This window comes from Homarus americanus, unplaced genomic scaffold (assembly GCF_018991925.1).
Source record: "Homarus americanus isolate GMGI-L3 unplaced genomic scaffold, GMGI_Hamer_2.0 scaffold41027, whole genome shotgun sequence".
NCBI lineage: Eukaryota > Metazoa > Arthropoda > Malacostraca > Decapoda > Nephropidae > Homarus > Homarus americanus.
Window position 1 is genome coordinate 5,092,681 of NW_024745073.1, and position 15,655 is coordinate 5,108,335.

At 42.3% G+C, this 15,655-nt stretch overlaps 1 protein-coding gene across 2 annotated transcripts in view; it reads left to right on the forward strand.

The window, feature by feature from the left end:
• The first annotated feature begins 506 nt into the window (after positions 1 to 506).
• LOC121878373 (guanine nucleotide-binding protein G(i) subunit alpha) overlaps positions 507 to 15,655 on the forward strand; it is a 47,259-nt gene continuing 32,110 nt past the window's right edge. For both annotated transcript variants that reach the window (XM_042384578.1, XM_042384577.1), the window contains exon 1: positions 507 to 916. The gene's annotated coding sequence lies outside the window, so the exon portion shown is untranslated. The remainder of the gene's footprint in view (positions 917 to 15,655) is intronic.

Genomic DNA, 15,655 nt, shown 5'->3' on the forward strand with positions numbered 1-15,655 from the left:
CAAACTATAATACGATGTTTAATGAACGTATGCTAAACGCATGTTTTGTACTTTAGACCTCATCCAATACTCCACAATGTTAGCCCAGTTGATAAAAGGGTAACGAGCAGATATACGAGAAGCCACGCCCTCATATGTAAAATCTACACTGTTCTTGGAGAAGTTTTAAGTTTTTACCCTGGTGTCGCTGATCAACATGTATATTTTGCACTTCGCTAATGCTAGTTTCTTTGGTTTTTCATTGAAGTTGCTCAAGGAAATATTTGGGAGGAATTTTCATGCCAATGGTTTGCAAACGAAGAGAGATTTTCCTAGTAAATAAAACTTACAGCAGATAAATGATTATCCATTTACAATGTTATATGCTAAGAATATGAAACTACTCTTAAGAATACAAGTACATGGCAACAGATGAAGTAATTAGGGGCATGAGAAAAGGCTGTATTGTGAGGCAGCCCACAAGTAGCAAGGGCGCGGCGGCGGCGGCTATGGTGGTTACCGTCACTCCGGCCGTCAGGCTCAGTGTGAGAGAGGCGGTCGCTAATGTTGGTTGTATCCCATATCGTCTGGTTTCCTTGGTCCCACCCGTGATGGAATTAGTTTGTGTATTCTAAGTGGATAGTACTACTGACAGAGAAAGTATACTATTAGGGTCTTCACAACATCAGTATTCCTTAGATATAACTGCAGTTCAGTGTGAAAATAAACTTCATTATATGTTTTTACGGAAAGTGTAACAGATGAAAGGAGGGTGAGATATGAAACTTTAGTGCCAGAAAGTTTACATTGTTACCTCCGAACAGATAAACATTTTCAGCTGTGAGGTGTTCATCTGATCAAGTAAGATACTGGTTGTTGAAGCAAGTTTCCGGAGGCCAGTGGAGTTAGCAGCTCTTTAACAGTAGACAGACATAAGGTAAGATGAATGATATCTGCCTGTAATTGTACTATGTTGTCACGCACTACTAACATTTAATGACAACCGCTGCCAAGTTACACTTATGCATATACATTTTGCATTATTTATTTTTAACTTACTGACGACCGCCGTTACTTCTTTTACACGAATAATTCCAACTTTGTTCTTATTATCTAAAAATGTAAAATAAGGCATGGATGTAGTCAGTTTTGACTTGTTAAAAGTGCAGATTTACTAGTTAATACTGCATATTACTGTAGGGTCATGTGGTATGTGTTATTACAGAAAAGTTCATATACTGTAGCTTAATTTCAACATTTGTTTATCTACCGACAGTTGAAGACCCTCACATTTTAGCATCGTCTAATGACCCACTGCACTTTCAATATACTTTTCTTCTGGTCTGTTTTGTATCAAGGAACAAGAACAGTCGGTAATATCAAATTTGTAAACAAACACACTAAGGTGGAACCAAGTGAGTTTTTAATGAGAAAATATTATAAAAATAGTACAGTATTGGTAGATTGTTTTGTTTCTGCACAACTTTCATTCTGTATAATTTTTAGCTTACGTGCTATAGTCGAATAATATTTTCAGGTGGATTTTAGGAAGTATTTTTTCTTCTTTAATTGGAATCCCTTGCATATATTATTGTGTATTGGTTGCACCTTGAAATCAATATTGATTTTAAATACTCCATTAAATGTAAAATGAATTTTTAAATCTCCAACGAGGCTTACACACTAATTATCTAACCATTACGTAACTTAACCTAACCTAACATAACCTATAGCAAACCTTAACCTAACCTTACCTTGACCTAACTTTACCTTAACCTAATCTAACCAAACCTAGTGTAATCTTAATCTAATCAAACCTAACCAAACCTAGCGGAACCTTAACATAAACCTAAACTTAACCAAACACAACCTAACCTAAAACTAAACTAAACTAAATTAACCTAACCTAACCTAACCTACCCGTGACATCAATTCTGCAGAAAACAACAGGCTCCCGGGCGCTGTTTGTTTGTTTTCTGGTTTGGTCGGACGATTTCACGGGTATTTCTTTTCTTTCTTTTTTAGCTAGGAATCTGAAATTGGACACAAGTGTTTTTCTTTCTTTTCGTTGTATTACTGTTATAACGATAAATATACTCCACAGGATAGCTATTATACCGAAAGCGAAAAAGAAGAATGTGTATAAACTAAAAAGCCAGTATTAAAGTGTGATACTCCCTCTTCAAGGACGCGTCTCATGATTGTAAAGCAACATTGATGAAAACGAGCGAAAAAAAATAGATAAACTTACCTTTGTACAAAACTTAGTGGAATAATCTAGTGGCAGTGGTAGGGAGAAGACCAGATTACCCAGCACAGAGATAAGAGCAAGACCAAAGCAAGATTAGATGACTAGTGAATCATGTACTCTATAAGAATTCAGATTAGGTTTATCTTACATCAGTATATCTCCCTTGGCTGAACCTTGGGCATTGACAATCAGTCCATTACATCAGAATTACTGTTCACTGAATTTTACTTTCATCCTTATAATTCTACGATTTTGATATGTAATATGAAATTGCATACACACGTACTGAGGTTAGCTAAAACTCATTTTCGCTTTTCAAGAAGACCTGTGACAACAATCAAAAGAGGCTCACAAGTTTCAGCAACAGTTTTATTTTCTAGACAATAACCTTAGATAATTACAGACAATATAAATGAATAATAATGTAATTGATTCACTGTTTAAGCTCCGGGGGAGGGATGGCATTTTTTCCATCCGAAAGCCAGTTACCTTTCTAAAGTTTTAATGCTAGATATGGACCCATGTAGGATTTTGATTTTATTATATGGACCCATATATCAAATGTGTTCATGGATAAATTAAAGATATCTTCCAATTTTTTACCTTTTTTTCATGTATTAGATTAGAGCCATACCCAGTACAGTATTTCACTCTCTTGTTGAGAACTTTCGTGTCTGTCTGAGAAAATAATAAAAGTACACGGTATATACTGTATCTCAGTGCCATGTCCCGTTCCCTTAATGAATACAGTAATATCCAGTTTATCAAAGCCGTGTGTTGCGTAGTATAGGAAGTTGCTCGTGGCGTAACAACCGGTAGATTTAAATTTTCTTCCGGGGCATAATAAATATAATAAAATTGTGTCGGTAAAAACTCTTTTACAGACATTATAATTCATAGATGTTACGAGCAGTGAATAAACAGTATCGCTACAGTTTATCTGCCTTTGTTTAAACAGGTGCAACGTGCTTTACTTTAAAATATTACTAGTATATATCCATTTTAGCATGCAATGCATAATATAATGTGCTTTCAAATCATTAATGCACTCAACAGAGGTAGTAGGCAGCTACCAAACAGGGAGGTACTACCGCCTGGAAACATATTGGAGGCATAATGTATTGTCTAATGGTAGACCCTGCTGCCATATGGCATTACAAAAATTGTGACCAAGTCCCAGGTTGCTGATCTGTCTTTCTGCCTCATTTACACACAATTGCAGGGTCTCAATTGTCTCTCTTACTATTGACAACACAACAAATATAACCGTACTCATTCTTGATCTGATTTATTCATTCTATTTTATTCTACTATGTCAGTTGATATTAATATTGAAGCGGGGCCTTCTCGGATGGGTCCCACTGGTCGGGAAGGTTGTGGACCCCAGGGCCAACCTGATCAAGTTATTGGGGCCTCAACTGACGCCACCGCGGTTGCTCGAGGATCGACTTTTTCCACACTTCATTTTTCCAACATTTGTGGCCTGAGATCCAATTTTCCTTCTGTGGAGCACCACCATCTATTAACCTCTTCCCCTAACCTCTTACTACTTTCCGAACTTCAACTGTCCAAAGCAGCTTCACTCAAACCTTTTCAAGTCTCCAACTACAACCTTTATATACCTCCTTCCGTTCTAAGGGAGGTGTATGCGCTTACTGCAACACACATACACCCATAGATCGATTCACGGATCTTGAATCTTCCCTTTATGATGTCATATGGCTCAAAATATCTCTCCCAACTGTGACTATTTTTCTTTGCTTCCTATACTGTTCTCCCAACTCTACCAACTATTTCGAACTCTTTGACGATCTCACTTCTTGCCACGAGTCGTTGCTATCCACACACCCCAACACCGAGAACCTCTACCTAGGGGATTTCAATGTACATCACAGAGAGTGGCTTGGCTCTGCAAGGGATGACCCAGGTGGAGCTGAGGCACTCTTTTTCCCTACTTAATGATTTGGAACAAATAATCAAACACCCTACACGCGTTCCTGATCGACACGATCAACTTGCTAACATTCTTGATCTTTGTTTTACCTCTAACCCCTCACACTATTCATACTCAATTTCTGCCCCCTTAGGGTCTTCTGATCATAATCTTATTTCTATTAAATCAAACTGGACACGATCACCTCCCCCACCCCCCTCTAAACGCCAACTATGGCACTATCGGAGGGCAAACTGGCAATCTTTGCGAGAATTCTTTACCGACTTTCCTTGGGATGAATGTTGCTTTTCCACTCGGGACGCCTCGGTATGTGCTGACAGCATTGCTGGGGTTATACAGAGTGGTATGAGCGCATTTATCCCATCTTCTACCAAAACTTTCACATTGCAATCATGGTTTGATCGCTCCTGCTCTTTTGCATGCAGGGTGAGAGATAGGACATATCAAGCTATGAAACTATCTCCTTCTATTACCCACACTTTTTTCATTACTTCTAGAATCATTGTAAGGCTATTCTTCATAGGGCCAAACGGAATTTTATAAAAAGTAAGACCGCTGTCCTGACTAATTCTTCCAATAGTAAATCATTCTGGTCCTTAACCAAAAACATCTACAACAACTTCTGCACTCCTTCTTTTCCTTCTCTCTTCCGACCTGATAACTTTATAGCCAACTCTCCCCATGACAAAGCCAATCTCTTTGGCACCTTATTCTCCTCTAATTCCACCTTAGACGATTCCAACTCTATCCCTCCTACCCCTGCTCCTCCTACTGAACCTATGCACTTTCCTATAATCTCCACTCCCAGGGTTGCCGGTGTGTTATCCAGGTTGGATGTAAGGCGCATGGACCGGACGGAATACCCCCTCGTGTTCTGAGGGAGTGTGCTGAAGCTCTGGCCCCTGTGCTTGCTCGCCTCTTTCGCCTCTGCCTCAAAAGCCAAACTTTTCCTTCTTCTTGGAAGCATGCCTTGGTTCAGGCCATCCCGAAGAAGGGTGCCCATTCTAATCCCTCTAACTATCGCCCCATTGCCCTAACTTCATCCCTCTTTAAGATTTTCGAAACTATCTTGAACACGAGAATAACCCGTTATTGTCCTCCTTCTTTCCTCACACAGCCAGACTGTGAAATGCTTTGCCTTCTTCTGTGTTTCCATACTTATACAATCTGTCTCACTTTAAAAAGCTGGTTTTCCGGCTGTAGATTAACACAGTATAACCTTTTCTTCTCTATTTTCAATTTCTTTCTGTTCTTATTTTTTCACCCTCCAGGCCCCGTTGTGGGTCGTTTGACCTGTGCCCGGGTGGCCTAATTCCCGTAAAAAAAAAAAAAGAGCCAACCAGTTCTTGATAACCTTGGTACCGGTATGTATTATGTCTATTAAGTTTCTATATACTATTAAACTTTCTAAATAACACGCCAGCACCTCAAATGAGTTGAAACATTTGTAAACGTTTAGTGGAATCAAGATTTTTGGTTTGTTCGTTATATTAACAGCTGTCAAAGCAGTGAAAATCTACTCCACAGCCCTGACAGCCTTTGTAATATAGAACAGTGTGGACAGAAAGTAGATTAAGTATTTTTTTCCGGTATACAAAGAACCAGTATAATTTTGATGTTATGTTTTGAAGATTTTGAGTGGGCGGCACAGAACCACTTAATGGGTATGGGTTGGCGACACAGAACCACTTAATGGGTATGAGTTGGCGACACAGAACCACTTAATGGGTATGGGTTGGCGACACATAACCACTTGATGGGTATGAGTTGGCGACACATAACCACTTAATGGGTATGAGTTGGCGACACATAACCACTTAATGGGTTTGAGTTGGCGACACAGAACCACTTAATGGGTATGAGTTGGCGACACATAACCACTTAATGGGTTTGAGTTGGCGACACAGAACCACTTAATGGGTATGAGTTGGCGACACATAACATAATGGGTATGAGTTGGCGACACATAACCACTTAATGGGTTTGAGTTGGCGACACAGAACCACTTAATGGGTGTGAGTTGGCGACACAGAACCACTTAATGGGTATGAGTTGGCGACACAGAACCACTTAATGGGTATGGGTTGGCGACACATAACCACTGGGTTGAGTTGGCGACATAACCACTTAATGGGTTTGAGTTGGCGACACATAACCACTTAATGGTGTGAGTTGGCGACACAGAACCACTTAATGGGTGTGAGTTGGCGACACAGAACCACTTAATGGGTGTGAGTTACCACTTAATGGTATGAGTTGGCGACACATAACCACTTAATGGGTTTGAGTTGGCACAGAACCACTTAATGGGTGTGAGTTGGCGACACAGAACCACTTAATGGGTATGAGTTGGCGACACAGAACCACTTAATGGGTATGAGTTGGCGACACAGAACCACTTAATGGGTATGGGTTGGCGACACATAACCACTTAATGGGTTTGAGTTGGCGACACATAACCACTTAATGGGTTTGAGTTGGCGACACATAACCACTTAATGGGTGTGAGTTGGCGACACAGAACCACTTAATGGGTGTGAGTTGGCGACACAGAACCACTTAATGGGTGTGAGTTGGCGACACAGAACCACTTAATGGATATGAGTTGGCGACACAGAACCACTTAATGGGTATGGGTTGGCGACACAGAACCACTTATGAGTTGGCGGAGTAATGGGGAGTTGCGGGGTATGAGTTGGCGACATAACCACTTAATGGATATGAGTTGGCACAGAACCACTTAATGGGTGTGAGTTGGCACAGAACCACTTAATGGGTATGAGTTGGCGACATAACCACTAATGGGTATGAGTTGACACAGAACCACTTAATGGGTATGAGTTGGCGACACAGAACCACTTAATGGGTGTGGACACAGAACCACTTAATGGATATGAGTTGGCGACACAGAACCACTTAATGGGTATGGGTTGGCGACACAGAACCACTTAATGGATATGAATTGGGTGTTATAGGTAGCTACTGTAGATAGGTGTTAGTGAGGAGAGGTGGTGGTGTGGGGATACATGGTAGGTGTTGCAGCATCCCCCAGGCTCGTGAGGGAGTCAATATCAGAGGGGATTACCCGAACGTGAGGCCTTCAGGGGATGGTGTATCTCCTCACCTCCTCCCCCGTCGTCCCCACCTCCTCCTCCCCGTCGTCCCCACCCCTTTCCCCCGTCGTCCCCACCCCCTTCTCCCCGTCATCCCCACCCCCCCGTCGTCCCCACCTCCTCCTCCCCGTCATCCCCACCCCTTCTTCCTGTCATCCCCACCCCCTTCTTCCCATCCCCACCCCCTTTCCCCGTCGTCCCCACCCCCTCCGCGTCGTCCCCCACCCCTTTCCCCGTCGTCCCCACCCCTTCTCCCCGTCATCCCCACCCCTTCCCTGTCATCCCCACCCCTTTCCCCGTCATCCCACCCCCTCCCCGTCGTCCCCACCCCTTCTCCCCGTCGTCCCCCACCCCCCCCGTCGTCCCCATCCTCCCCCGTCGTCCCCACCCTTTTCCCCCGTCGTCCCCACCCCCTTCCCGTCGTCCCCACCCCTGCCCCGTCGTCCCCACCCCCTCCCCGTCCCCACCCCTCCCCGTCGTCCCCACCCCTCCCCGTCGTCCCCCTCCCCCGTCGTCACCATCCCCTCCCGTTCTCTACTTTAAAACTATGTCATCAGGATTAAGCTGTTTTTTTTACATGGGAATATTAGATGAGTGTACGTGAGAATGAATTAAGTTCTCGTATTCAGGTGTTTATATAATCTGACAGTAACTTTAAAGCGTGATCTGTGATATGGACCGGGATTTGATTTGTAAACTATCTGTACAGGTGTGTAGATGATGGTAATTTACACGCACACAAACACACGTAGAATAAGATGGGTGTCACTGCATTAAATACTGTACACAGTAACACAGGTAATTAATATTTCCATTAGCACCAAAACTGCTAGACAGGTCTGGCGTAGGTCCTATATTAACGGGTTGATCCGACGTAGCGTAAACAGTTGAAGTTGCAACACCTGTACGATAAGAGACCTGCGATATCACTTATTACTTGATTAATGTGAATCCTGTTGTTGATCCAGACCTTTCCATCCTCTTCTGCTGTATGGGGCGTCAGTGTTAAGTTCAGTATATATATATATATATATATATATATATATATATATATATATATATATATATATATATATATATATATATATATATATATATATATATATATATATATATATACATGGAAATTACCTGCCTGAAGGGTTCACCCTATTGCAGACTGTAACTACTTGTACACTGATTACTGGACTGCATTAGTTAAGTAATGTAGTTACTGTACTGTTTGTTGATATTGTATTTACTAACGACTGAAGTTATAACAGCAAAAGTAGACCTAAAATAATAACACTGTTCCCATCATTTTGTAATATTTCTTCGCCCTATTTATTTATGCTCTTGTTCCTATCTTTTTATTTGGATGTTAGCGCGCGCGCGCGCGCGCGCGTGTGTGTGTGTGTGTGTGTGTGTGTGTGTGTGTGTGTGTGTGTGTGTGTGTGTGTGTGTGTGTGTGAGAAATTAAATATGCACAAAAAATTCAGGTGTGTTGAGGGAGGTTCATATAATCCCCAGATCACTTTTTTTACATGTGTATGGCTTGTCGGCACACTAATGAACGTATTCTACACACACGCACACACACGCACACACACACACACACACACAGGAGAATGCGGTTCCAAACTGATTTGGACAGATGGACTTCTGTTGTAGTTTTGAAAGTTATAAAGACACACTAGAAAGTTTTATTCTGTAAGACTTCTCCATGATAGACACAAAGCCATTAAACCTGAATAACTAGAAAAATAGACGGCTCGGCTTGAAAAGTACTGTACTGTACACAAGTGACCCAGCAATCAGCCGCTACAGTATGAGAAAGCTGGCCTGAGTTTATGTAGCTTTGAGATTAGGTTCCCTATACTACAGAGATGTAAATATTATCTCCCACCGGCATACAGGGGAGGATGGTGCGTCGAGAAAGTTGGTGTTGACCAAACCCGGGCGGTGAGGATAAGACACTTCTTGTTTATGTGATCATTACGTGAGGATGGTGGCGCCTCTCACGACTCTCGACACAACACAGACCCCTCCACCACGCTTTTTAAGGATACCGGTACCTACACCTCCTGCCTGGGAAGGGGTGGATGGGGGGTGTTGGCGGTGTGTTCTTAGTGCCATTCAATACCCCCTAGGGTGCACCCGGCTCTCCACCACCACTAACGCCACTACCAATTACTAAACTTTATCATCACCACTACTATTTTACATGGACCACTTCGAGATATTATTTTAAAGGCAGTTGTTATGCCTTCGTTGATGGAAAGTTCTAGCACTGAAACATCCATTAGGTTAGGTCAGGTAAATTATATTTCAGTTAAAGTACTACCATAATTTCTTGTCAGGTGATTCCAAATGAGTAATTTTAGTTATGACTTAATGTACACAACACACAAGTTCCCACAAAAATATAAGCCTTGGTTACTCTCCAGGAGGTCACACCTTTTCCTCTGTATAAGTCCTAATCAATCACAAACTTTATTCAAAATCATTAACTACGAATGGTGAAGTAGTTCATATTACAAAATAAAAGTTGATATTGTGTATTACAGTGACATAAAAGTTACACGTGACTGAGCATTTTCAGTACCGTGGTGGGCTTCCTTGATGGTTGACCCTGCAAAAGACTTGAATGTTTTTAAGAGTCCATGTTTAGTTGTACCTACAAACTTTTTACGTGATTTTTACAGTGAGAAAAATGGTTTGGAGATTATAAACATCCACCAAGGTCACTAAGCCAGCCATATTCTTTTTTTCACAAACTTTTAGGTAACTCAAATAAATAAGACATTATAAAAGTTACAGAATATGCCTCTAACTTTACTATGCAAGGTACACTGGCGTTGTAGTTAAGGAATAACGAGAAGTTAGCGGTAGACGAGCGTGTAATGAGCATAGTGATAAATGGGTCAATATTTCTCCATCTTATGCACAAGCTGTGTTATTATTGGGTACAAGGCTGGCCTGTCCGTGCTGGCGGTGGCGGTGTGGGGGCTCAGCCTTGCTTAAGTGTTTCAAGAGGGTGAAATAATGATGCTGGTTCATGGAGCGCCCACACTTGTTATATATACTGTATACCACACATACAACCACACACACACACACACACACACACGCACCGGACACTGCGCCAGACTGTTGCACTGGAACCCCCACACTAACCACTATGCATCGTTGTAAGGACTTGGCCACAGCACCACATTTTTTTCTTTGCACCAGCTGAGAATTTGATGTAGCAGGATCAGTTCTCTTCTCTTGTTATTCTTCACTGGGGCGTCTTTCCCTCCCTCTCATTCATACCTCTCTTTTCCCCTTCTCTGGTCACTTCCTCCATCACCCCCTTTTATCAGTTCCTCTTCCCACTGTCTTTACTTCCATTTACTTTACTTTCTCTTCTTCCACCACATTTATTCTCCCTCCCTCTTTCATTCTAATCGTATCAATCGCGTGCTTCCCCTTACACACACACACACACACACACACACACACACACACACACACACACACATATATATGTGGTAATTGGTGGTGGTGTTGTGTCGAGGCGGAAACACACACACACGCACTTCCTCAAGGCACCGCCTCAGACATACAGTACCTCCCAGAACTTAGTGTAACTCGCGGCTTAACGCCTTCTTGGACCAGTAGTTACTTCCTGCCTGCGGGTCACCGTAACAGGAAGGTGTTTCACAGTGCCTATTACTTTATTGGTGGAGATATGTTCATTAAGTAATCTCAGTAAGGTGTTTCGCTTGGTCCCATTCTGACCTACGACCACGACCTTTGACCTGTAAACGTTGCCATGCCAAGGCAGAAATTAATAGGGGGGTTCCCAATAAAAAAATAAAAAAATTGTCCTTAATGGCTGACAAAACTATGACAGACAGACAGACAGACGTGACTGGACGCACCACCCATGCAGGCCGTGGTGTTGTAATGACCTCTATACTCGAGTTACACCAATGCAGTAACTCAGGTAGAGCTTCTCCACCTCAGTGACATACCAGGCTGGCAGCGTATACAACAGTGTATCTGTAACTTAAAATAACCACACATACAGTACATTCCCCAACTCTCTCTGATTCACATTTTCAGAACTTCGCATGTTAGTTTTTTCCCCTGCAACAAAGAGGTAACAGATCCTCTCGAGTTATGGTAGTCTGTCTTTGTACAGTTGTGTTGATGGTATGGTCGTCACTGAGGCAGCTAGATACTCACGTACTCATTTAGGGTTGGGGTGGGGGGGTGAGGGGACTTAACGTACGAGTGTTTAAGAATCCTAGTCCAGGAGAAACGAGTGTGTTGGAGTATGGTGTGTGTGTGTGTGTGTGTGTGTGTGTGTGTGTGTGTGTGTGTGTGTGTGTGTGTGTGTGTGTGTGTGTGTGTGGGAGTGTCTAGATAGGAAGATTGTCGCTGGTGATGGTGGTGGCGACGTCACCCCACACTGAAGACAGCACGTATGATGCTGTTGTCTTCAACCCCGGATGATGCTACTTTGGTGTATTTGAGGTCTTACTATTGACGCTTTCAATTACCCCTTTGATGATGTTACGGTGGTACACGAGGCTGGTGGTCTTGGCGACCCAGCCATTCAGGTTACTGATTCACAACGTTTGTACAATGAATATCTCTCGTAACCCAAGACTTAGACTACACCAAGGCCTAACTGGTTAACTTAAGGTAAAACATGAACATGGCATCAAGGTTTCATACATCTTAACTCGATACGTTCACTTCACACCAGGTAAGAAGCTGAGTTTATAGGTAAAGAATGTTAATGGAAAAGATATGGTAACTAGATTTTGTTTCCTAATTTTATAAAGTTGACGCCTATAAGTAAGGTTGAATCTGACTGCAATTTGCTGATAATAATTGCTAATGCTGTTTTTGGGGGTTTAGTTTACGGGAGCCAGTTAGGCCTTGGTGTAATTCTTCTATCTTCAGTTACGAGGAATATTCTCCATGCGAACCTTTGTGAATCCAGACCCAAGTAATGCATTTTGTAGTTTGGTGAGATTGTGTTGGTCAGTTATCCGAGGTCCTAGTCCCTCTCACTTGATACACTTAATGTTAAACTGATGGTGGCGGGGACAGCACGTCTCATATTCTCTTGTCTTGACCTCAGGATGCTCCAAACTCATCATTATTGGTAACTGTAAGATTATTTTTCCCTTTAAGGCGATCACTGTGCCAGCCAATTCAGCCTTAAAATATGTGACGACGTCTTTAGTGTTCCGTTAGATACAAATTTAGTCTTACATTTATCCTTTTTCTTGGGGAGGGGAGAGATCACTATAGTATTCGTGCTTGGTCAGTAGTCATTTGATAGTGTCTGCTATGAGGTTTGTGATGATCCAGGCGTCGACAGCAGCGGCGCCAGTCATATAAAGTCGACCTCTCATTCCCTCTTTCTGGGATAAGCGGAGTTTATGTATTTTTCGTCTGCGTGATATGACTCGGCGACCCCCTGTCATAGAACGAGATGTGTGCGGTACTGTCTTGCTACACCAGGATGCTCGGAAATGTACTGTATATATGTATTTTTTTTTTTTTTAGAGTCTTGTGAATCTTTATATTTTATTAGAGTGATTAATGTTCCGACTCGCTTGACCAAATCGCTTAATAGATTGTGGTGACGGGCTGGTTGGCGGCGGCACTAGTTAACGCTCAACAATACTCCAGCAGGACGTAAACAGGGGCACATAGTCGTTAGTCAGTTTAGTTCTCTTCTCCTTCTAACGTCTGATAAGTGATAACAAAGAACGTCAGGAGTTCGGGAAAAGATAATGGTGGATGAAGACCGTGAATTACGACGCTTGGACACCGGGAAGGATGTGTAGTATATTTGTAGATAAAAACTAAGGAAGTGAAGATAAGACTGTGGAAGGAAGGTAGAAGAGGTTCAACACTTCAAAGTGTTTCTCGGCCCGAATATGTTAAATTTCGAGCCATTACAGTTGCGTCGCCAGGGATGTATCTAATTACCACAATCAATCAATCAATCAATCAATCAAACTTTTGCACTGCTCGAATATTACCCCCAATTAAATATAATATATAACAATCAAACCTTAAATTTAGAGCAATCGTGAAAAAGAGCATTTATACGATGTAATTATATTTAATCTCAGTAATACTTGTGCCGAGCTTAACTGACTGACATCTGCGCCCCTCACTCACATGTGGTGTATGGGGAAAAATAACTAAGAGAGATATAAGGAAAGGTGATAGAGAAGCACATGGAAGAGAATGGTAGGAAGATGAGAGAGAGAGATACGGAGGGGGTGAGAGAAGTAAAAGAGAGGTAAGGAGACATAGAGAGGATAAGGGGTGGGGAGGGGAGGGGAGGAAGTGGTAGTGTTAAGAGCAGGTGTCGGCGAGGAAAGGTACCATACCGCCCACACCCTGCCACAAGTATATCATCTGGCTGCTTGCCACCCCACCCACTTTCCTCACCACCCCACCCACCCACCTTCCTCACCACCCCACCCCACCCATCTTCCTCATCACCCCACCAACCCGCCGCTTGTAGTTACTAACTCACACTCAACAGCTGTGCATTCCCACGCTACGAGGATAACGGGACCTTGATAATTAATATTACTTAATAACACACCGTACAACACACACACACACACACACACACACACACACACACGTATACACAAACTGAGACACATACATTCATTTACACACACACACACACACATAGACACAGATACTTAACAATGGTGTCGTATTGTCACGTGTCATCATATTTAACAAGTGTTCTTGCCATTGTCTGGGTGTTTCCTGTGTCTCCGTCATACTTGTTTATGTATTATAGTTATAGGGGACTATACACTGTGTTATGTCATGATGAATGTCTATAATTTTAACTTTTGTTATAATATTTTTGCCTTTTTGGTTGTGATGTGAGATCTTGTTAAAAAAAAGTTTCGTCTTGTTTGTTTGTTATTGAGACAGACAGACAGACAGACAGACAGATAGACAGACAGACAGACAGACAGACAGCTTCCCATATGGTATACAACAAGCATAGAGGCAGCGTGTGGCGTAGGTGCATGTGTCAGCAGGGACTATCGTAGCCATACGCTCACCTCAGCTTCGATGTTACGCCACTTACGCTCACATCCTTTGATACCAGAGAACGTAAAGGAATGACTACCAGGTGTAAAGTGGAACGGATAAACTAACTCGCGGGGATTGAAATGATACACAAATAACGGGGTTAGTAAGATATAGAAGCTCCTCTTAAGTTGGAAATTCCGATGTTAGAAACTGATTGGTATGAATAATTACGAAATCAACAAGTGGTTAATTATAATTAGTCCAATCGAGTTGCTGGATAGTATGTTAAAAAAAGACAGTGGAGGTCGCAGCACATAGTAAACACCCGTAGACACACTGTAGATGAGTCGTGTTAACACTTCCGTTACATAAACATCATCAAGTGGAATCACGAGAGGCGTCCACACTGCCTACATATGATCACTGTTGACACTATAATAATAATCTCTCTCACACACACACACACACACACACACACACACATATACATAAGTAACTCGAGTAAGTACGGTTGCTGTGTCTGGGTCCCTGGGTGTGAGGGTGGGGTGGGTGGCAGAAATAGGGAAGTGTAGTGTGCCAAATGTGACAGGTGGAAGCATCTGTTCAGTGGTGGGATATTAGTGGTGTTGATGTTAGTTTGGAGGCCAACCCACCCACTCAGAGTACTGTACATACATACAGACACACATACATAAAAAGTATATGCAAAAACTCATACACGCACACACAAACACAGAGTAAGTAGGTCAGTGGGTCGGATGTGGATGACGTGTGTTAAGAATGAATGAAGGACAAGGTGGAGATAGGTATACCCTAACGCCTGCCAGGTGCAGTTACTATAGAGCGTCCATACCTGGCCACAGTCAGTGTAATGACGGCACGTAACACAGGGGGGCCAACTCACCCCGGGTCCTGCCCTTTCTCAGTTTTATGACTTTGACTTCAAAATTTTTTTACCTCAATAGCATAACATATCTACGGAGAGTTAAAGTAATTGTATTCTGTCAGTATGAACATTATAGGACACACACACACACACACACACACACACACACACAGTCATAAGCTATTAGTAGAATGTTTCAGCAGGTTTCTTTGCCATATCAGTAACCGATAACCATTTTCTCGGAAGTACTGTATATATTTTATTGTCTGGGTCACTGTATTCTCTTTGTATCCGTCACAAAGAGTCCAGTTATACACAAAGGTACCAAGGTGGAGGTAACAGCGTAAAGGCGCATTATTTTATTTTTTCATCCCTTTCTTGGCACATTTCCGGCTGGTAGTGAGCAG